General features: G+C 39.3%; 1 protein-coding gene and 1 long non-coding RNA gene across 5 annotated transcripts in view; one reads left to right on the top strand and one right to left on the bottom strand.

Annotated features, from left to right (window-relative positions):
- Window positions 1-24,734, bottom strand: part of SPATA5 (spermatogenesis associated 5) — a 325,571-nt gene that overhangs the window by 106,185 nt on the left and 194,652 nt on the right. The window lies entirely within an intron of this gene.
- LOC109309336 lies at window positions 4,801-6,492 on the top strand. Its single transcript, XR_002100882.1, has 2 exons — window positions 4,801-4,875; window positions 6,257-6,492. It is a non-coding gene; the product is annotated as an uncharacterized LOC109309336 (long non-coding RNA).

The following is a 24,734-nucleotide window of genomic DNA, read 5'->3' as shown; positions in this document are numbered from 1 at the left end:
GAAGCAACTCCTCATCTGTTAAAGTTTTATCATGAGATTGCAGCAATTCAGTCACATCTTCAGGCTCCACTTCTAATTCTAGTTCTCTTGCTATTTCCACCACATCTGCAGTTACTTCCTCCACTGAAGTCTTGAACCCCTCAAAGTCATCCATGAAGGTTGGAAAAATGGCGCTGATGGAAAAATGGCGCCGATACACTTGCTCGACGTAGGTTTGCCACAAACCTTCAATTTGTAAAAAATGCAATATCTGCAAAGTGCAATGAAGCGAAGTGCAATAAAACGAGGTATGCCTGTACACACATCCTCAGTACATGTTATAGATAGTTAAGAGTTGTGTTTATAAGCAACCTAATGGCCTGCTGGTCTCCATAAAAGTCTAAATCCTTTATTAACCTTGTATTAACTCTGTATAATCTATTTATAAATGTGCCCTTAGCATAAGGTGGGACCTACGACTCTGCAGTACAGTTAAACAGATTTCCTAACACATGGTAAACTAGTAGATATAATATTGTTGTCTAATTTCATATGGGAGAAGTGAAAAGAAAGAATCAGGAGTTTGATTCCACATGCAGGTGTTTGCATTTGTGAGATCAATCTTCCCAATACTTTGGTGAAAATCTGAGTCTCTCAGAATCAGAAACAGGTTGGTCTAGAACAAGCTAGGTGAAGCAAAAGGCTTTCAAAGGTACCTTAACCTTTAGCCATTTATGGTGGCTAAGTTAGGGATTTATTTCCCTCCTGAGTAAAGTAATGTGCAGTAAAGATAATTTGTGCCCATGCAAATAAATTAAGCAAGAGACTAGCAAAATAGTTATCTCCCATGGAAATTAAGTCCATTTCCTCCAAACTCCTTTTATGCAATCATGTGCAGTAAGGAAGTAGCACTGGCTAAGGGAAAGAGACAAAGTAAAAGTGGCTTGCCCAGGAAGCAGCATGGTCTGAAGACCAGGTATGAGAGAAATTAGGAGGATTAGGTATACTCTAATCCCAGCTAACTCACTCTCACTTAATGTATGGTCATTGGCATATCACTTTAACTGTATAAATCAGTTTCCAGTCTGTAAATGAGGATGTGCACAATAAATCTTTGTAGAGTATATCAATATTCTTAACTAAACATGGAGGATACATCACAGGTAAAAGGAGTCCATAATGTAGAAGAAAAGGAAATAGCATCCAGCAATTCTTCATTTCCAGCATTCTACTCATGGAGGTCAACAGGGAAAAAAAAGTTTGGTGCTTCTACTCTAAGAAACATTTTCAGATATGTTACAACTCCCACAAAAAAGAAAAACAATATTACAACACAAATTCTGATTTTTTTTTCAAAATGCCATCTCTTACACTACATTTCAGCCCATATTTCTCAGAAAGAAAGAAATTGAGATAGCTGGCTGCAAAAAGAAGGCACATTACAAATTTCAACAGAATGTGTTGAATTTTGACAACACTATAGGTTAGTGAGGGAAAAAGGAAAACAGGTGTTATTGGAGAGCTTTCTGTCACTAATCAATAATAACAAACTTTGCATTTGTAGAGAATATGTGATGTGATAAGCCCATTGGTCCAGCATTCTGCCTGTTTGCTTTTATGATTTTCTATGCATTTGTATTCTTCTACCAATAGTTCATCCAAAAAACTGTGTCATCCTAGAACAAAAGGATGACATTATAATGTGTATGCTGTTAACAAAAATTCGCTTTGGCCAAGGTGTGGCTTAGAACAGTTATCTGTCCCTGTTACATGTCATTTCTCTGAAGAGGTGCCAATCTCAAATAGGTTCTCTCTTGGACAGACTTGTCAGAAGTCAGGAAAATTTCTGCTTCAGTGCAGACAAAACAAAAAATCTTTCGTTCTGCTGTAACTAGAGAGAACAGTTTTGCAATGGCAGGAAGATAACTTGAATGTTCTTTGGTTAATTTATCTTTAAATCCTATCTGTCAAATTCAGAGTTGGCACAAGCAGGTATATAGCAGTTAACTTAAAAACAGTTACATCTCCTTACTTAAACAATGAATAAGTATGGTACTGTGAACTCATATCTATCAAATCAAGGTGCCTTCTAGGTCTTTGGATAGTATACAAGTTAACATATATAAACTACAGTGTATTTTCTCACAAGCTATGCTTCATTCTCCATGACATTTAAGAATCATCTTATGAGTGTTCTACATGGCAGACAGGAAGAAATCAATACCAGACTTGCAATACTACCAAACAGCACAGAGAACCAGCCGTACATAATATCTGTTTACCAAGGAGATCTTTCTGTCCAGCCAGAAGTCTATCACAAACGCTACACTCCTTAAATAAAAGGAAGGAAACAAAACTTCCCAAACTTACATACTCCAGCAACAACTCTACAATCCATGGCAGGATTATCAACCTATAAAATCATGCTCTCATCCCCGCTGAGGTTTCTGTACTACCCTGTGGTCTTTCCTTCTGCCCTACTCCACAACTCAATAAGATGCAGCTGTATGGAGACCTCAAGGTACACCTTCTGGACTCCACCTGAAGACCTCAAGGACACCTTCTGCACTCCACCTGAGCGCCACAGTCCCCACTCTGGACCAGTGGATGAACTATTTCTGACTCCAGGCTTACTCAGATTGTCAAAAAAACAATGCGTATATTACAGAACCTCAGTCCTATAAAAGAGAGAGCCATACTCAGTCTTGAAAAGATCTCTGATATAATTATACAACAGACTGATAAGGGAGGGTGCCACTGTTGTTATGTACATAGCATATGTACAGGAAGCCAAGAGACAACTTTCTAACACAGTTTTACACTCCTGACCAAAGACCCCAAGGCACAAAACTAGAGAGAACTATTCAACCTCATCAAGATGTTACCTCTGGAAACACAGGAGAGGATTTAGCTTCTACTCCCCAAGAAACCAGGCCAAGAGTCTCTTACAACCAAAGAATCACAAATGTGGCAACTCAGGATGTTTCTTGCATTGGTACCATCACGGAGAGAGTTCCTAGGTACACTAACTTCATCCTACTCCCACATGCCACTGAAGCTGCCAGATAATTGAAAAGCAGCAAAGATTTCCTACAGAAATTAGGCTCTGTTGATAAATTTCCACCAAATACTGTATTAGCTACCATGGACATCATATGTCTATACACCTAGGGCTCAAATAACACTTAGACTCTTGGGAAGGGGGAGGGGAAAGAGGAGGGGGAATGTCTGTGGAGGTGGCAGCCAGAAGAAGCCATCACCACCTGGGTTGCTTAGAAAGGCATGGGGGAGAAGGGGGCTCCTCTTGTCTCTTATGGAGGGGCTCATCTCTTATGGGAGGGCTCAGCCCCCCCCGAGTTCCCCCATAATTCAAACCCTGTATACACCAACATCTCCCATAAGGACATATTACAAACCATAACAAACATCCTCAATAATGACACTGCTTCCTTTTCCATTGTACTCTCCTGCTTTGTCCTCACATACAACTATTTTAGATTTGGAGACTCTGAATACCAGCCATAGATGGCCAAATGCATGGCCCCCAAGTATGCCAATATGTAAAGTCCTCTTCCTCTACAACAGCTCTCTTATCCCCCAATATACCTAAGATGCACTGAAGACATCTTCAACATATGGACACATGGGAAGGGCTCTCCAGAGAAATTCTACCAGGACTTTAACAACTTCCACTCCTCCATCAAAATGGTTGTTGAATAGTCCAGTCATTTTTTAGACAGTGCAGTATCCTTTGTATTTAAATTACTTTATTCCTTTCCATTTAGAACCCTTGGTCTCTATAAGTCCATTCGTAACATCTGACAAACTAGGCTGTTACTTTAGAAAACTTATGCCCCTCTTAACTGGTTAGTCAAAGGTGCTACCCTGCCTTGTCTCCTGCCTAACCTATTGTCTGCTTTATTTAAATTTGATTAATAGATAGCCACCATTATTTTTCTTTAACTTAAACTGGGCTGTGCTTTGAATACTATACCTCAATAATGTTATGCATGGTATCTTTCAAAAGGAAGACAGAAGAATAACATATCTGAGCATAAAGGAAAAAGGCTGTACATTAGTCTCCCTGGAGTACTGCCTGGGCAACAAAAAGTCACACATCCAAGCCTATATCAGGGTTTGTTTAATTAGAGAATCTCAAAGCACTTGACAGGTGTAGATGGGAAAGAACAATTAAGGGTCAAATTTCCAAAAGCACCTAAGTCACTTAGGAGTCTAAGCTTCCTAAATAACTTAGGTGCTTGTGAAGATTTCACCGTGAGTGACTTGCCAAAGGTCACAGTGTGCTGAACCAGCAGCAACAGTCTTTGTGATCCAGGATAGTTTTAACAACATAGACTATTTTCTGGGACACCTTCAGCAGAATACAATGTACCAAAAAGACTTAATTTTAGGAGTGAGGAGATGGTCATTATTTAGTAAGTAACTGAAAATGCACTTCTGGGCTGGATCCTTCCTAAAAGCCTGAATTAACAGGTATATTTCATATAAAACATTTAGTCTTAAATTGAAAATTAACTATGAGAAGAGGGATGACAAGAGGGGATGGAGGGTCTAAGAATTTTGGTGTTATAAATTGTTATGATTTTTTAACTTCTGCAAGTGGAAAATTGTGAAGGTAGGTTTGAGTAGGCTTTGTATTTTATTATATTAGTTGTCTATATAGATTTACGTCTCCTGAGCCTAGACTACTGAATACTTACAAAGTTTTTGTAAATTTACACATTTAAACTGTACTGCAGGCACATGCACATACACACATAGTCAGACCATATTTTGAGATATGAACTATGTTTTCTCTGCAGATCTATTTGTGTTACAGAATGAGCTGGCACAATTCAAAATATAGGAAGCAGACACAGGAAGCAAACCTGCTGAGTAAGATTTCTTTACACTCATCTTTCTGACTTTATGTACATTATTTTTTTCTTTCTTGATCTACAGTTCATATGCAATTCACCTCATTGCATTGTACAAGTTCTTGGCATTAAAAGGTCATATACACTATATTTGAAATAACTAAAACATTGGATCTTTAACATTCATACAAAAAGTTCACCTTTTTGTAAATGTACATAAAGTATCAGAAAGGTATTACTATAAGGAAAAACAGTCCACAGAATACATACACCTTAACAGGGCACTTACTTCCTGCCACCAACAAAAGTTGGTGAAAGTTTATTTCTGTATCAGCTCTTGAAAGATGCTTCACACACCACCTGAATTCCTTCTACTTCCTCCAAATTTATTCCATAACCCAAAAGTTAAATGGATCATTGCTTCAAAGCTCTATGATTCAAGAGGACTTCCAGTTGGAGCCTGCTAATTTCACACTGCCATTTTGAAGCAGACTTTTCTGTCAGGCAAGCTATTCAGCAAACGAACAGAATAATTGGAAAGTGTAAATTTTGCAGTCAGGTTTATGAAAGAATGGAACAAAATAAGTTCTCCCCTGTGTCTGTGGTATCCATTGTAATCCTGCTGCACTCAACTAAAGGCCTTGATTTTATGTATATAACATTAATAAGGGATGGTGAGCAAGAGGGCTAATCATAATCAGACTGATAATAATTATACTATTTACACAGCACTTTGTATCTTCAAAGCATTTTATTACTATTGGCACAGTTTACCCTTGACAAAACAGGTATTATAACAATTTTACAAATGGGGAAATTGAGGAACAGTATCTTTGTAATTTGCTGTAAGCCTTTTAGGAAGCCAGGGCCTCACATGTGGCATCAGAATTCTCCTTTTCCTACAGAACAAAAAGGTGAGGTCTAAGTTCCTGTAAACTCCCAGATTAAACAAAGGCAAATCCAACTCATCATCACAGCCTTGATGGGAAAACAGCAAGATTAAGCGACCGGTTTAATAATATTTAGGTGGTTGGTAACAGAGTTTGGCAATGAGAAAGTAACCGTTTACCCACATTAACCACAAAATGGTATTATATAGAATGGGCAAAAACCAAGCTACCTGAGATGCCACCTTTAAAAAGCTGGCCCCTGTCCACATTCCCTTGATGAAATATGACTAAATTAGTACTTCTATTCCCCAGCTTAATCCTGGAGAGCCTTTTACGCTATCCCTCTGCCTCAACTATTCCACTGATACCAGTGAAATAAGTTAAAATCGCTGTTACTAGTAGGCCTTGTTTAAGTGATCTTTGTAATAGATTGCTCAGGTTAAGAATGAGAGTAACACACTTCTGACCACGAATTCTTTCAAGTTTGACCCCTGCTGATGTCACCCTAAGGTACAAACATCTCTCTCAAGACCCCAATTTCCAAATGAAGGAGGAAACAATTGTAAAGCAACAAATCTCTCTCCAAGACTCAGAAATATCGTCTGCATTTTTTGAATGTGCCCATTTTGATTTGATGAGACTCTATTGCTATGTTTATTTTGATCTTGTTTTAAAGGACATCAGAGGTTTTGCTGCTCCTAAGAATTCTGAGTCACTGATATCTACTGTACAAGTGTGTATACCAGGTAAATCCATGCTGGATAATTTCTCATGAATGTATTTATGGTATCTGACTTATACAAATCAGGAAATAGCATTTTTTTAACTATTGATTGGAAATGAAATTATATAAAAATAAACATTCTGAATGAAGATTAAAGGTAAAGGCATCCAACAGTTTATAATGGAACTGCATCTTCAATGATTGCATAGAGCATTGATATGCTTAGGAACAGATTTTGTCCTAGAGGCCCTGGAAACTAGGATTATGACAGGCAAGCTATCTGTTAAATCAGGACTGTCCAACTGGTGGCCTGTGAACTACATGCAGCCTACAGGCACTTAAATTGTAGCCTACAGGCTCCTGTCAACATTACATTATCATTTCCTGGTGATTTCTCCCACAGGTCTAAGTATTGCTCCCACAACTGCTGCTGCCCCCTTCTATTACCTGTTCCTGTTGCCATCACACCTCTTCCCTTCTCTGCTCTGTCCAGGCCACTGGGCACCCCTCCATCCTCCAGCTTCCTGCCACCTATTCAGGGGCAGGGTGGTACAGCCCTTGATGGAGGTAGTAATGGGGTAGTGTGCCCTGCAGGGGTGGCAGCAATGGTATGGTGGGGCCCACAGCTTCCCAGAAGTCAGACAGGCCTGTATTAAATGAATTTTTTAATTTTAATTATCAAAAAATAAACAGAACAGCTAAGGGCACTTCTAGGTCTGATTTTCCTGTTTCTGCTTGGTTTATGTTGTTGCATTGTCTTCTGGGAAGAAAATGTACATTTATCTTCACTGTTGTTCTTTCAGTATAGTCTTTTATTGTGAATTCTTAAAAGGCTTCTCAAGACATTTGGTTCTGTTCTGTTTTGAACATACATACTTTTGTAAGAAGTCTGTGGCCACAGGGTGGATATGATGCCCCCTGGTGGCCATGTGGCTCCTGCCTGGCTCAGGCTGGGTTGTAGCCATTCCCTCAAATCTTGCCTGCCATGCCTTGATTTTAATAAAGATTATGACAGGGAGACTGCTTGTGAGCTCTATGTGAGCCTGAGCCTACGTTGATCCCCATAGGGCTCCCCCTGAGTCCCCAAAGTAAAAATCCTACATCCCAAAACAGCAGGCCCTCTCAGCTTGCCTGTGCCCTGCCAGGCACTGATCGCCTTAGGGGCTCCTTAACCTCCCGTATACAACACCCCAAGTGTTACCATGTAATGTTTGGCCCTTTCAGGCACTGGGTGCCTGGTCCCCTGTGTCTACTGGGCTCCTGGCCCCCATGGCCTTACATTCTGCCCACTCCAGGCTCAACAGCTGCTCAGGCCTGCCCCTTATAAAGTTCCAGCCAGAGCCCCCTTTCAGTCATGTTAACCTTTCATTAGCTCCCTGCCCCACCTGCAAGCAGCTTCACAGGCTGCTAACTCCCTTAGAGGAGCAGGCACACCCCAGTGCACTGCTACAACTTTCTATTAATCATCAACCATGATGGAAGATGTTAACTGTAAGTAATGTAAAGAAACTAGATTTCAAATGTAAATTTATTATACTGTGAACTGAGTTCTTTGAATTTACAGTTTTAAAAAGCTAGTGACATCTTGTTATTGTTACCTGTATTAGTGAAGTTACAGTCAAAAACTATCCAAATTCCAGACAACATAGCACAGCCACACTTCTTGCTGCTAGCATACAGCATGTTAGGACAAGAACAGTTTTTTAACAAGACAACATGAGCAACACACTTTAAACAATGAATTGAGACACTCCATTTATATCACTGACAAACTAATAACCAGACTTCTAGCATACAACCTGGGTGTTCACAAACTTCTGCTTTTTCCACTTCTGTTCTTGAGTCATGGAGCACGTAGGGTTGTAATTCTTGACCAGACTCATTTCCTCCACTACAGCTTTATTTTCTTCTCCTAGAATTCTGCCCTCTTCCTAACTGGACAATTCTACTTCTTTCCAGGTAAATAAACTGAATCAATGACCACAATCCCAGCACTTGCTTGACAACTAGATTAATTCTGCAAGCCCTTCTTTCCTCTTACCTCTGCTTCTTTCTCTATCAAAGACCTAGCCAATTTTTTCCAGTAAAAATTGACCTTTCCTTACTTTTTGTCTTGTCTTCTTTACTATCTACCCAATTAATTCTTACATTCTCTTCTTCCTCTTCCCCATCACAGATGAAAAAAATTCCTATATCCTCTCCTTTTTCAGCCCCAATGACCCCACTACAACCCATCTCCTCATCCTCCCCAACCCAACTCTTATCCTATTTTTGCCTTCTCTCCTTAATCTTCTTCTCCAGCTTTTCTCCATAAAGTTCTTTTAGTCTTAACCTACAACTAGAGGTGTGCAAAGCTTTGGTCGGCAATTTGATTCAGAGAAGATTTAGCTCAATTTGGAGGCCAAATCACCAAATCCAAATCAAATCGGGAGGGGAAGGGAAACCCCCGAGTCCATTTAGAAAAGATTTGGCAGGCAATCTTTTAGGGGACAGAAACTGAGAAGGAAGGGGAGTGGGGGAAAGGGGGGAGGAGTAAAACTGACATCTGCAGCTGGCCAGTGACTGTGATCTTTCCCTGAGTCCCCTTCCAATCACAGTGCTCTAGGGGAGGGACGTAGAAACAGCACATAAGCCTCTGTCTGCAGGATTTATGCCCCTTTTGTGACCTGTTTCTGTCTGAGCACGGGGAAGGCCTCATGTTACAGGTTATTATACCTGCTGTTTTTATCCTGCTGTCCCTTAACATACAAACAAAGTCACACACGTCACTAATTTTGCTTTCAGAAGCTTGAGGTGCAGTTTCCCAGAAACCCCTACACCTATCTCCTTGAAACGTGGCAGGCTTCATGCCCTCAGAAGGGGCTACCATCCCTGTTCTCATCCAAATCTGCCAAAAAGGGACAGTTATAGGTATTTCAGTGATCCCCCATTATAGTCTATGGCCAAATCACTGGATCTCTCCAAAATCAGCGCCGAATCTTCCAAAGCTGATTCAGCCAAATTGATTTGGGACAGTGATCCAAACCTCCAAATTGAAATCACTGTCCTCCGAATCGGCCGAATCTGAATTGAATATTTCCCTAATACTTTGCAAGACCCACTTCCAACCACTGCATCATCCGAGTTCACTAAATTTGCTGTGTAGAGTTACTGAGTTCCTCCTGTCCACTTGCATCCTAGATAGTCTCCAATCAGCTTCTGTCCTCTGTAGTCCAATGAAGTTGCTCTCGTCAAATTATCTAATAATCTTCCCTAGCCAAAGTTCAGGAACCAGCCCTATCTTCTTAGACCTATCAACTCTTTGACAAAGTTGACCATACGTTTTTCTTTCAAATCTTCTTCAATATGATGCCCAGAGAAAAACTAACAAAGCTTAAACCACTGGCATGCTGAGAGCATTGCATGGTCAGTATTATATTATTGTTTCCTTCTCCCCCCAGGCTGCCTGCCTGTATCCATTTGTCATCTTAAACACAGACTGTAAGGTCTCTGGGAGAGGACCATCTTTTTTTCTGTATATGTACAGCGTGTGGCACTATCAAGCTCCTTCACTAAAGTTCACTGGCACTACAGTAATACAAATAATAACAACAAAATTATAAAGTTTCTGCACAATAGGATTATTTTAAATCGCATAGAATATATCCATGCAAGCATCCTGAGCTCCATTAAAAACTAGCTAAAACAGGTATTTCCAATACATCTTAAACCATTTTACTATCTTTTTATAATGAATTATATTTAATGCATCTTAATTTGTACTTCATGTTTTCTCTACTGATAAAAATTAACACATGCATGGCACATTGTTACTGGGCTGCACTGCATACCAGTCTAAAGAAATACACAGCCCTTGACTGCTATCTATAAATAAATGCTTTATAAAAGAACTGCTTTTAAAAATGAGATGTATCATCACCTCCCTAAGACTGGTGGAGAAAACTGTGCAGAACTGTCAAGTAGCTTGTACATAGTAAGTCATACAAGCCTGAGAGAGGCCTGGAATAGAAAGGCTGGCGCAAGTTATGTATGTATGTACATTTCCTACTTCCAAGCCATGGGCTGGCTCTGTACCCGCTGAACCATCCTTCCTCTGGTTCCTAGGTTGAGGTTGAAAACCACTTTGTCAGCATGAGTTAGAAATGTATGTGTTAGCAGGAAGTAATGGTTCTTGAAAGCATGATATATACTGTATATACGGTCTATATTAAAATACAGTATATAGCATCTATATATTACATATATAGATAGTATATAAAATATAATGCTTTCAAGAACCATTACTTCCTGCTAACCTACCCATTCCTAACTCATGCTGAAAAAGACGTTTTCAAAATCAATCCAGGGGATGAATGATCCAGCGGGTAGAGAGCTAGCCCATGGGATAGGGAAACAGGATTCAGTTACTACTGTACCACGAATATTGTGGGTAAGTTACTTAGACTCTGAGCTTCAGTTCGTAGTCTGTAAAATGAGGATACCTACACCACTTCCCAATGGTGTACTGAGAATATATAAAAATATGGAGGTGTTCTGATATTACAGTGATATAAGTACCTACCGTAGATGAGACTATTGGTAGCTTTGACACAAAATAAAACAGACAATATGAGAAGTCCTAATCTCATTTGTACTGATGTCATTTCTAGACTGAGTACTTCGAGACTGAGGAGTAAGGGAATCAAACAGGTACACTTGATTCAGAGGGGAAAAAAAACAATTTCAAACAGTCTCGGCATCACCATATCTAACGTTAGCAGTCTACTTCCTGCAAGATATTGCAAGCAGAAAAGCCTCTTGGGCACTGTATAATGTTAACAGAAAGAAGCAGCATAGGAGGAAAGAAATGCATGCCAGTTTCACATTTCAAGAAACTCTTCAGATTGCTGATATCATTCGAGAGGCTTCCATCTGAACAATAGTAGAAGTGCTGGTGATTATTTTGGGAATGATTTGAGGGGGCCGGGGGGCATGTCTCTAGACATGGAAAGCATCCTATCGCTCCCATTAAATGTTAAGGAAAGCTGTGGGAGCTCAGCAGGTCTTCAAATAAAATAAATTTCCCCCAGTATGGCATGCCAGACAGGAGGGAAGGAATATGAATAACTGCTAACATCACTCTATATGTACTATAGCAGTAGTATCGATACAGTCGTCAAAAGATATGACACATAAACTGATCTTAGCAAGCACAATAGTTGGATCACTGGGCTCCACTATTCAGGAACAGTCTGAATAATAGGCAACTTTTCTGAGTTTGACAGGCAGGCACCGTATGTCACACTTCTTTTTGAGAATTTTGTGGGTTCCACAGCAGTTGGAGTTTGTCAGGTAAAATCCAAATCCAAGTCCAAGTCTGAGAAGGGGCAAAGACAGAAGTGCAATAAAAAAATTGCACACTATCTGAGCTCACAATGAGGAAAAAACCTTTGCCTCTTCACAGCCCCTATATCTTTGTTTCCTTCCCTTAAAGAGACTGTCTAATCAGAGGAAAAAGAATTATCCTCCTAATCTGCTATACTTGTGCTTCTTCTAAAATTACTTTAGATACTATATCTAATGAAATTCAATCTTTGCAAAACAAAATGTGATTCATTTTAGTCTAAGGTAGAAGCTGGTCCATTGAGAATGACTAATTTGTTGCTAAATGTCAGAAAGTTTTTACTGATAAATGTGTCAAGTCAAAAGCACATGGTGAATGTAAAAATCATATGCAGCACTTTCCACACCAACAAAAAATAGAAATTCTTCCACCTTAGGTCATAATGTCTCGTGCATTTGACTCATGCATCCAGGAAGATTTGTTACAGGAAAAAATAACTTTATTTTGCCTCATTTCATCCCAAAGGATTTTAAAGCATTTTGCAAAGTGCAATATGCTTTTATTCACCAGTAAATCACAGGTATTTTGGGGGCATAAGGTAATGTTAGTAAATGAAACAGTTTGATAAAGGGAATGAAAATGACTGTATCATAATGAATCTTCAAAGTGTGTTTTAAGGTGTGGAGAGTAACCAGAGAAAGAGAAAGGGAGGAGACAACCTTCTGCTCATCACTGGGAGCTGCTAAGGGAGCAAGCAAGATGTCCTGTAACAGCGTTGCTTGCTCAGTTTGCCAGGGAGGACTTAAGACTAAAAGAGGGATGACAGGGTTCGAGAAATTTGGGTATATGGAACCTGAACTTGTAAGTGAAGCAGCAGGGGTTGGTTCTTCGCCAGTCTATGCAAACTGAACCCCTTGGGTGGAGCTGACGTAACTCACACAAATCATAAACTCAGCAGGGTTTGCCAAGCTCCAGTAGCAATCATTAATCTTACATTAATACAGGACTGGAGAGGGAGCAGCCTTCGCAACCCTAGAGATAATCAATCCTTCATAGCTGAGTTAAGCAATTGTGGCTTAATAAAGGACTTTGGTTGCTACTTCTGCTGTCAATCCAGTACCATTCAAAAGCATTAAATTAGTTTTAAAAACAAAAAACAAAGAGAAATCATGCCATGCTGTACAGAAAAAAAATGCCAACAGCACCTAGTGTTTACCAAAATTAAACACCAATCAGCTGCAACCACTGCTACATGAGCCTTGGGCTACTTTCTGACAACAGAGTCAGGTGAAACAGGCACTCGGTGCCCTAGATAAACAGAGCCGACTGTGGGAGTGAATTACTGACACTTCCGGGTTTGAAAGGAGACCTCTGGAGTGTCAGCTTCTTTCCAGGTCAGACTGGCTGCCGCCACTAATACTGACAGGGAAAGTGAGCATGATGATGCTCAACATATGATGAGTGAGGGTCACAGAGACAGAAAGAGAAAGAAAAACATATTTCTAATATCTTACTTAGCCTTCTGTGTTGTAGAAACCTGTTACCCCAGCCTCTTTGTTTTATTTAAAGGATTAAGATTCTTATCTTAATGTGCTATTTACTTAAACTTGAAAAATCAATAATAGTGGTAGAATCCGGTGAAAAAATTATACTAAAAGGCATGCAGTTGTGAAAATATAATGCATATTACTGACCTAAACCAGTCATTATACCTGGTCTTACGCAAAATTGCATACCCTGGGGAAGCAAACCTTAGCCTGTTACCCACAAAATCTCCCATTCTGGCACGTTCTAAATTCTTGTTTGTTTGTTTTTCTAAACTCAAAACCCTGGAAACACAAATTCAGTGATTAATGAGATTCAAATTAAGGAAAAGCAACACTGATTCACAGTCCTTTAAGAAACAAATCTGTGACTGCCATTATGCAACTGGCTCCAGAGGAAAAATATGGTATTTGAAAACCTTTCAGACACAAATGCCCACAGTTCACTCACAGCCAGACAAGGTTCTTTGTGTGAATCTGATATCTTTTATTAGACCAACTTAAATAGTTGGGGGAAAAAAATTTAAGCAAGCTTTTGGGTTTAAAAACCCTTCGTTTTTAAAGGTATGGAGTTTAAAAAATTTTGGCACACACCTACCGCCTGATGAAGGTTTTTTAAACCCGAAAGCTTGCTTAACATTTTTTTTCCAACTATTTAAGTTGGTCTAATAAAAGATATCAGATTCACACAAAGAACCTTGTCTGCCTATGTCCCTAGACCAACGCAACTACAACCTACGCCCGGTTCATTTCATTCGCTTCACTTCAAGCAATATGGCCTTGATTGTCCGCCACCCCTTAGCTATAATAAGGAGTAGTAAAAATCAGCCAAAAGGAACTGATAACAATTCCTTGGCATAAACTGGGGAGACAGTTTTCCTCTAGCTTGCTCTGCGGTCACAAGGTCCTTTAAACCTGTGAGGTATTAATTATAGGGGTCTTCCAATTCCTTCAAACTGCAGCTCTCCCCCCTAGTTCAACTCCTGAAAGTTTCTTCCACCCCTTCACACTGAGGATTGGGGAATGCTGCTAACAACAAAATCAGCTATGCTGTCTGCCAGACCAGCTCTGTCACTGGAGATTCCTCCTACACATGGTGAAATTTCCACTAAGAACGCTTGGCAGCTTTAAGTTCTTTTTGCACCGCATAACTGCAAAATGGCCTTGGTAGACTAGAAAATCTGCCCCTTAATCACTGAGACAGACAACCTTCCGTGCTGTCCAACTCCTAAAGCACAAAAGCTTCCAAAAATTCTTTGCAAGCCACTATACTGATCTACTGAACTCTTAATTCCTCTAGATATCATTAATAAACAGCTTGACATTTTAAAATTGATTTAAATGTGCCTTTTTCCTGAAATGCTGGACAAGCACCAATATAAACTTCCCAGAAAGGTCAGCTGTGGTATCATATTTGTTAACCTCCACAATCAAACCATGGAAAGCATCTGGCCTTTTCAAAAGGAGGCATCGAAAATTATTTTTTAATTTTTAAACTGACTTCGTAGTTAAGCCAGATAAAAAGCTAATAAAACACATCTGTCCTTACTAATGCATTTTGTATAAAAATGCAATGTTTTCTTAGGTCTACCCATCAGCTTAGCTTTATCTTTTCCATAGAAGAGAGATACCTGAAATGCATATCACTCCCAGGTTGCAGGCGTATTTCACTAATTACAACCACTGAGGACTGATTGGTATTGTAAGAGAAAACAAAGCAAATCTGAAGTTAGACCCCACTTCAGAAAAGCACGCTGAAACCACCAGCCTGGGACTTCTCACATGCAATTAATTAAGGCATATATGTTTAAGCAATTTTTGAATCAAGGCCTTGTTACATCTCTGGATCTAAGTGACCTTATCAAAATTCATTTGGTGGTCAGAGTTCAACCAATTAACTCTATAAATGGAAATATTGTACACCCCAGAGAATTATGCCCAGAAAAATTTAAAATTATGTGCCAAGTCCTGGGAGCTCCACAGAGCCAGCCTGGCCCAGTCCACTGGCACAGGCTTTCACACCAGACCAAGCTCCAGGTCAGCATGAGACTTATGGAACTGCAGGTGGAAGCCTTGCACCATCGGGTCAGGCTGGCTCTGTGCCTCCACATGGGGTTTCCAGCACTCTAGCAAGAAGCCACATGCAGAGGCATGGAGCCCGCCTGGCCCAATGGCACACAGACCAGGAGCCATGGAGACTCGCATGCTATCAGGCCAGCAGGCCCCCCAGGCTGAGACTGTCTCATGCCACCACATGCAGCCTCCAGGACTCTGCTGAAGCTGCCAGGGGGGAACGGGTGGGGAAGGGACACTCTGCTTGTCACAAGTGCCCCGAGGCTGCTGCCACTGGCAGTGGGGGCTGTGTGTGCCATGTGAGGAGGAGGGACGTGTGGTGGGCAGGCCCATACGCACCCACAAACTCCACACCCACCCACATACCCCCCCATAACCACCCCAACTCCCTTCCCCCATCCAGCAGGGAGGAGCTCCCGTCCCCCCTCACCAGCTGTCCAGTTGCATGCCACTGCACTCACTGCCTCCATATAGGGCTCCCAGCTGCATTGCCAGGAGCCCCATGGAGGTGGAGGCACATAGCCCACCCAGGTTAAATTATGCAATATTATGCAACTATGCATGGTCACGTGTTTTATGTGCAAAATTACATGGGCATATAATTGTGTAATTCCCCAGCAGTGTAATACTGCCAATTGGTTAATGTAGCTTCAAACCGCAATAAATTCATAAAATTAATTCTTCTCTCACACCAGAAGGACATGAAGCAAACTGAAAGACTGATGGGTACAATCCTGCCCTATTGCACAATACCTTTTCTCTCAAACCACTAGGGACATCTGCTTCTGACACCATTAAGTCTTCTTTTTAACTGTAAACCCTTCTGAGTGTTGGGCTGGGGGTTGTAAGCATGTGTGGTCTGTTTTAACAGACATCCAAGATAGACATTTTATGTAGCATCCCTTATTAGTACAAGTAGAAGCATTTTATTTTTCTTCACTTTTTACAGATGCAAAACTTTTGAATTTTGCTGACTCTGGATTGTTTTTTAATATATGACCAAATTTCCATGGGCTTCCCTTCACAGTTTTCTTGACTTCATACAAGAGGTGCGTAGCTTTTTAAATTAAAACTCAATCCCCAGTACTCCTACTCTGACCCAATGAACCTTTTCTGTAATATTACACCAGAGAACAGCCCTGCTCTGTGTTTCAATCTTATTAAATGCTTTTAAGATTTTAATCATCCATTCATTGGCTGCTAAGTGAATATTATATCCCTTTCCTGTGGGCAATCAGATACCATAATGCTTTAATGTTAAAACTTGTTACTGCTGCATACAAAAAAGTAACAAATAGGTTCTTATTTTGTGCTGGAATGGTACCCAGGACACCATCTAACCAACTGAAGGCATTTTAATAATACAGTTCTTATGACCATGTTTGAAACACAACTGCAATACATAATATTTATAATGAGAACACAAAGAGGAATAATTATTTTAAAACAAGAACTAATGGTAATGGCAAATAGATTCTGTAGTCTGCTAAAACCACTTGCAAGTGTAAAAGCAATTTATTTTGGGATTATGCATCTTAAAAAAAAAAAAAAGTCTTAGAGTAAATAAGTGCCAGTGACCTGTTTCCATTTCTATTTGTAGGCTGTACTGTTTGCTTGGACGCAGTTGTAGCATTACTTTCTTACATAACAAAGATAAAATGTTGTTGGTCAAATGCCTAATCAACTCATTAATGTTCCGCACTATTTATCTCTTATAGAATAACAGGGCCTTTCAATTAAGAATAATAAAAAAGCTCACAAATATATTACAATTTTGTCTCTCAGATGCAAATATGGGCTCATGTTTAAATAGATACCTATTTATAATCGTCTCCTCTCTGGGAGGGCACCATTACAAATATTTAATAATGAAATCTTTATAGTATGACGACTCAATATAACTTCCATATATGAGAAAATGCCTAACATTTCTTTTCTGATTTTGAGAAAATTTCTTTTCTAATAAACAAGTTTCAGTGTTGGCTTCCTGTTAAATCATGGTGTGATGTAGCAATCAAAGGTTAGGAAAGCCTCCTTCACCGTTGATCTGATTTTGTTCCGGAGAATAAGTTTTCCTTTCCTGCATGCTATGATTAGGGTGACCTTACACCCCACTTTGGCCAGTACACCCAGATTCTGTAGCTTAGTCCTGGCCGGTTAGTTACAAGTCCTGGCATGGTATGGCAGGCAAGTAGCCAATCAGGCACTGCTGCTGTTGAGTGGGAGCAAGGCAGACAGACTACAGCAGTTCACACTCCCACACAGCAGCTGTGGTGCCTGCTGAGCCATCTGCTTGGTGCACCGTGCCCCTCCAACCACTGTTGCAGTCCGGCTCAGGACTTTTGACCAACCAGCCAGGACCAGGCTACAGAATCCAGGAGTGTCCCAGCCAAACTGGGACATATGGTCACCCTATCTATAATACTAAGTCAGAAGCAAAATAGTGGTTTTGGGGTTTTTGTAATACAATTTTGCAAAGACATGTAATACTTGACAAATTGCAGACAATTACAACCATGGTAGTCAAGTCCAAAGGTGGAAATGTCGCACACAAAAATATTGTAGGTTGCACACAAAACTAGTTGATATTTATTCATATTTTAAGTTTCTATAAACCTATACAACTACCCATTCCCAAAATCAAGTTGGGGTGCCAAAGTATTAAAAGGAAAAAGGAAATGAAAAGGATTTCAGAACAATACAGCTCTGATTCCGATTACTTTCCTGTACCCCATGTAAAAGTGCCTGGTTTAGAAAAGGAAATGGGATGCAAAACTCCTGATTTCATAAGTGTACTTACTTGCCTTCAAGCACTTTCAGCTGAATTCCTCCCTACTTTTCCAGGAATAATAAGTGAAGAAGTGATTCTCTATCTAACGACAAAATCGTTCAGCACAGCTAGTTCAAACTCTGAATAAATACCACATTAGTAAGTTTTTCCTGGTATTATTTCATATTAGCAAAAGGCATTTCAGGATTTTAATTCAGATTCTAAATGAGGTTTGCTATTTTCTGTTGTTTTATAATAAATCACAGCATCATTGTAAACTGCAAAGCAATGCAAAGCAGACATACCGTTTCCATAGTAGTGGATTTTCTTTACCTTTCAACTGAACTATTAAGCCATTAAAAGAAAAACAAAAGCCACCCCAAAGGACAGACGCAGCACCACTCACAAATAGAAACAAGCATTAACATCTTTCAATTGCTTACTCTACTTTTTTGTCACTTACATATTACTTTTTATATTTACATATTACGGTGCTAACTAGTATTTTATAGAAAAGACAAAAAAGCAGCTTAGTGTATAAAGAAACAAGGCCTGTATTAGCATTGTGTTGACACTTTACACCCCCATCTTAAAAACAGTTGAATCATTTCATTTTCAATGGACACCCTCCTTCCCTTTCCCCTATGTGAATGAAGGTATTATTAGTCCAAAACACTAATCTAACATAGGAAGTTCTTTCAGTACGGGAAGATGATAGCGGTACCCTTCAAACTCTCTCTCTTTTTATGCTGACTATTAAACATACACAGGAAAGATGCAAATTAGTCTAGAAAAGTGATACTTCAAAAGTCCTCTATTCAGTTTAATGTAATCTAGCCATTACGCTGCAATCAGAGAGCACTTTTTCAAGATCATTAGTACTAGTTTGGAAAGCTCATAATATAAAACGTTAACACATTTTGGGGGTTAATTTTTATCTTGATACCTCGCCAGTACTACTACTATTGTATAGGTGAAATACTTGTAGTATCAGATGCAACTAATGTACACATTGCTAAAACATTGCTCTTTCTTTGCTGATTTTCTGTAAATGGTAAAAATATGTATGGTAGCAGCTTGCCAATTTGCATGAATGACTAGAAGAGCCATAGCAAAACAATACAAAAGCCACCAGAACCGGAGACTGCAGAGGACGTTACTGATAGTACCTGAAACGCATACAGGACAGCTAGCTAAAATGAGATGGTTCACCTTTCATTGTAAAGGGACTAACCTGTAAAAGACTTCTAATGTGTTCACAAAGCCAAACTCTGAATCAGCCTTTTTCACTGAGTATGTTCCTACCCAAAATCAGCTTTTCATTGTATTATTTTGGAAACAATATTTGAATTCTCTTTTCCCCCCCACTTTTGGCAGTGGAAGTAGTAAAAAAAACAATGTTAAAGGAAATTTATACAGACAAAACAACAGTGGACATAGCCAAAAACTATAACTAGTCACCGTCACACAGCAATACAGACTCCTAGACAGATTTACTACTTACAATAAAAATTATCTTAAAACAATTTAAGTATAAATAAAGAAATGCCAAGATTTTCAATAGATCTTGCACCAATCATTTTTCAGAACACAGAACATCCTTTTCCAGGACATCCTTCCACAAAAATGTGTGCATTAAACATCTGCAATGAAAAGTGCCCTAAAGATATTTGTCATTTAATTTGTATGGAACAATTTTAATGGTGAAGTAAAGAACAAGATATGTTCACATTTTTAGGCTTGGAGAAGGGGATGAGGGTTGCTAAGGGGATTGGGAACCCCTAAGGAAAGAGGTTTTAATTCTTGCATCATGTTCATTGGTTATACAGAACATTCTGAAAGACCCCGGGCAAAAATAAAAGTGCAGGACATAAATTAGTTTGTGTCTTTTGTCAATCTAAATATTCTAAAGTATATTCACATTTAATATTTTCATCAATCATACATGTTTCAAAGCATAAAAGGTTTGGAGTAAAACAGACACTGATATAATGCCATTCTGTCAGTTTCTGATCAGTGAAGAAATTGCATATTTCTACAATGATTTCCAACAAATATTTCGTCACAGCAGACAGAAAAAAACAGTTTCAATCAATTCATAAGATTAGCATAATCTCTTAACAGCTTCTGTACTTTGCAAGTGACTTTAAAAGTAACACCTGTGATAAAACATTAAATAGCAATAAAGTAACTGTGAACAAATGACAAGGAATGGGAGTATGGCAGACATACCGTAATTAAGAAAGCATTAAAAATTAAGTGAAATTGCAATAACTGCACTAAAGTAGTCAATGAAGGCATACTAGAAGAAGCCTAGATTTTCTCTTTTGTTGTCACTTGTCTTTTTGAATGACTGGATTTGCTGCCTCTCTTCTTCTAAAAAGCAAAGATTACAAAAGAAACACCTGGAAAAACACGGATAAGGTCTCCTTCTCTCCTTCCCACTACCCCAGCCAGCTTCCAAGCTCCTCCCCGTCTCTTCTTTTGTTTCTTCAAAAGCAGTGCCCCTCAGCCACAGGAATGCCAAACCATTCTTTCAGGTTGTTCAGACTCACCATCTCTCCTTTCATAGGCCAAGATGTGCTATTCTACAGTGCTTTGTAGGTACATGTTCCCCTACCCTCCCTCAGGATCTGCACCATGAGTGCACAAAAACAGTCTAACAGAAACAGATGGAGTTCCTCAAATGACATTTTAGTTCGGTTTTTCTTATATTTCCTTTTTACCAACATCTTGACATTTATTGTAAGTAAATTTGGAATATTTATATAATGCATTAACAAGGGTATCATAAGTGAAAGAGTTTAGGTCACAAGTGAAACCCCCCACATAGGATTTAAGTTTTTAGTCAATGACAGCTGGCATCACGTTGAAGAAGATAATTCCATACAGACGGGCATACAGCTCAACTGTGTGCAGCTGAGAAGAAATAATCACCTTTTTGGAAGAAGCAAGATAATATTGTTCTTAGTTTCAAATAATTAAAACCTGGTTCTCGTACTCTTCCCCTCTGTGCGCTTGGGCAAATCACTGCAACTTTCTCCTTCATTTTTCTTGTGCATGAAGTAGGGAGGACTATATTTACCCTACTTTGCGAAGTATTTTAAGTTATATGGCTGAATAGGTGATACTTCCTCTTAAGTGTAATGAAAGTAGAAGGATAACACAAATTTCTATATACTTAGGTTGCTAGGCAGTGACATTTTTATGTATAATACTTAAGGTATTAAATATTTTGTTTTGCTTTTGGGTGCAAAAGTAAACAACTGGTAAAATACTGGGATTTACAAATTCTATGTTGTAACTAAATGTTTCTGTTCATGAAACATGCATAGCTCCAAATATACGTGTGCATCCAAGAACAATATTCAGGCCCTTAAAGTAGGAGAAATATAAAACTGGCTAAACTGTAAAAAAGAAGCAAATTCCTGGGACAAATACAGAATAAAAACAGACTTCTAAGAATTCACAACCCTGATGAACCTGGTCACTTTCTGTCATGTTGTAACAGAATCTAACTTATTACATTCAATAAAAAGTTGCCTAAGCTCCATACTGAAAACAGAATGTAAAATTAGCTATGATGTTTTGCAATTTGTCCTACAGTCTGTCAGGTTGAATCCAGGACGAGAAAGAATGGTTCACTGGCTCAGGCATTAGCCTGGGACTAAGGAGAGCTGGATAGAATTCACTAACCTAACCTAACAAAAACCATGTCCTTTGAGCAAAAGACATAAGGCTAGATCCACAAAGCACTTTGGGCATAGTGATGCTGATTTTTTGGTGTCCCATATCTAGAACTTTTAGGTAAAATTTAAAAAAAAACGAGCTGTGCACCTAAGGTCCCTATACAACTAATGTGAAGAGTAAGGCACATAAGAATGGGGTTCACAACAGCAGGCAAGCTAAGCAAAGAGAAACTGAAACCAGCTGATTAGAAATGTTGAAGAAAACATCTAAAAATCTCATTTTTCTCCTAGACTGAGATGCTTATACGTGACCTGGATTTTGATAAGTATGATACTTGAAATCCTATTCTGGATGTAAGGATGAAGTTGTATTTTAAAACCACAGACTTGAAGCCAGGTCCATTCAAATCCCAAGGGAGTGCCCTCATCCACAAACTAAAAAGTCAGGCTTCCTTCTGCCTACTGTGCCTCTGGTCACATAAAATTCTTGGCTGCACAGTGGCACAACATTAGGAAACTGTGAGGGTGCCCACATGCAGACTAGCCTCTAGCTTAGTGTCAAGGCACTTTCATAAATATGAAAGGTGAGGAAGTAAACCACCACAAACTGAGGAAAGCACTTATCCTAAGTGCCACCTTCTGAGCAAATGTTCTAATCTACAGGCCAGTAATTCTCGAGCAAGATGCCATGGTATCTTGGGGTGCCACAAGAGGCTTAAGCATGCCTCAGGAAGCTGGTTGACAACTACTGCTCTAGGCTATTACATAAAAGGTGGACAACATCACTACTACACTCTGATTCAAATGTATTTTTGCATGGAAATGGCTATGGCTGCTATGCTTTGTACTGATCTCAATGCTGCCTGTGAATATTACATGTACTCTATGCCTGCCTACCCAACTGGGGCTCTTGGGCCTTAAATACAGCAACACCTAGTTTATGAGTCCCAAACAGCTGTCTGAATGAAAGCACAGAAATGATTAGCTTAGCCAAGATGCTGGCAACTCAGAAGCAGATCTTTATGAACCAAGCAATTTTACTGGAAAAAACTTAAAGCACCTATGTATTAAGAGGCACCTAAGCTATGAGCTTTTTGGCACATTGCTCACTTAAACTTAGGCCTCATACAGATATTTAGTTTCGCCTGAGAGAGTTGCTGCTCTCCCAGGAGAAACCATGGAATGTATAGATGTTCAAGCTTTTTCTCCCAGCATAAAAATGGCTACTCCAAGGGGAAAAAAACCTGGGAACAATTAGGGTTAAATCACTCCCAGGAAAGTTTCTCCTGGCAGAACAAATGTCCAGAAGAGCATTTAGTCCTCCAGCATCTTCCGTTCCCTGCCCCCACAAGGATACAGTGTGTCACTTGCTGGACTCTGCTGCTCTTGCAGGGAGCAGAACACACTCCCCACATTGTGCTGCAGGGAAATATACGCTGACCATTGGCAGTCTGGGTCAGAGCTATGCACTGCTGTCTTCTGTCACCAGGCAGATTATGGGAGCCTTCATAGCATGCTGAGATGTATACACAGTGCCCCCGCCCTGCAGCCAGCTGCACAGTGTCAACACTACAAGCTCTCCACTCTTCAGAGCATCAGCATTCAAATGTCTGTAAAAGAGGCTCTGGGTAAATTTCTTTACCAGCAGAACAAACCTGGGAGAATCCACACAAATTATATAAATGCGTGTATGTAGCCCTAGGTGCCTTAAATCAACTTAAGCTTTACTTGCAGCATATAAGTAGTTTTTTGGTTCCCTACTCAATTTATATTTACTGTTTAAAATGGAGAGAGGTATTACTGATGCAGTTAGAGCCTCCTAAATCATAGTGCTTGAGGGTGTATAAATACCTGCAATATTTACTTCAAGGGTAAATATTAGAAACAATATTATTTTTGTTATGGCTGGGTCTACTGTGGTAAAGCCACCTGAAGACCCTTAGGTGCTTAATAAAAATGGAATTTCAAGCACATGATTTAGGGCAAGAATAAACTAAATGCCAGGACCATCAGGAATTCTTCAGCCATACAAAAGATGCCATCCCAATAATACAGGTCCACTCTCCAGAAACCAAATAGTAAGACATTTTCAGCATTCCATCATGGCAAATGCTTGGAAGAGGAGACTGTTACTATGAAATAATGGTCACCAAAAGTCTCAAAGTATTAGATAGCCCAGTACTTGCCAGTGGTCTCTTAACTTACCAAAATATTCAGCAAATTAGAAGTCATAGATTTTTATTGTTTGACATACAGGAGAAAGCTCTGGGCAAAAAGGTGTTAAGTTGTTAATGCTTTCATGGACATCCACAAAAGGCAAACTAAAAAAGAATTCCCAAAAGTCTAGACCACTTGACATAGACAAATATAACCTGCATATCACTAGTGCAAAAGATCTATTTCAGCAGTTAATCTTTTGTAGCTAGTTATCCATATGTCATATAGGGACTTTAGAAAACAAGAAGCCTTTTCCCTATAATGAGAAAACAAGTCATGTGAGAGCACATAATAAAAAATGCTCACTTTCTGATGCATCTCAAACACCGTATTTTTATTAATAAAAATGTATTATTGAACTTCTAAAAAATATAACAGATATGAATCTGCTTGCTTATTGCTTTTCCTATAACAGAACAACACCCAAAACAGTACTGTTCACAAATGTAAGAGAACGTAAACACTGTTCTTTTCACCAATAACATGGGTATTTGTATAATACAAATGCAAACCAAACCTATCTGGTTTTAGGAGTATATGCTTGTAAAATAAAAATATCCCCAAATTGGTACATAGGAATACTACAATGTTCTATTCAAGCCAATTCTAAACTGACTCCCAAAATACATGTTTGTAGGTATACACCCA

This window comes from Crocodylus porosus, unplaced genomic scaffold (genome assembly GCF_001723895.1).
Source record: "Crocodylus porosus isolate Cpor-Errol unplaced genomic scaffold, CroPor_comp1, whole genome shotgun sequence".
Lineage (NCBI taxonomy): Eukaryota > Metazoa > Chordata > Crocodylia > Crocodylidae > Crocodylus > Crocodylus porosus.
The sequence above is the reverse complement of the archived record's forward strand: the minus strand, read 5'-3'. Positions and strand labels throughout refer to the sequence as shown.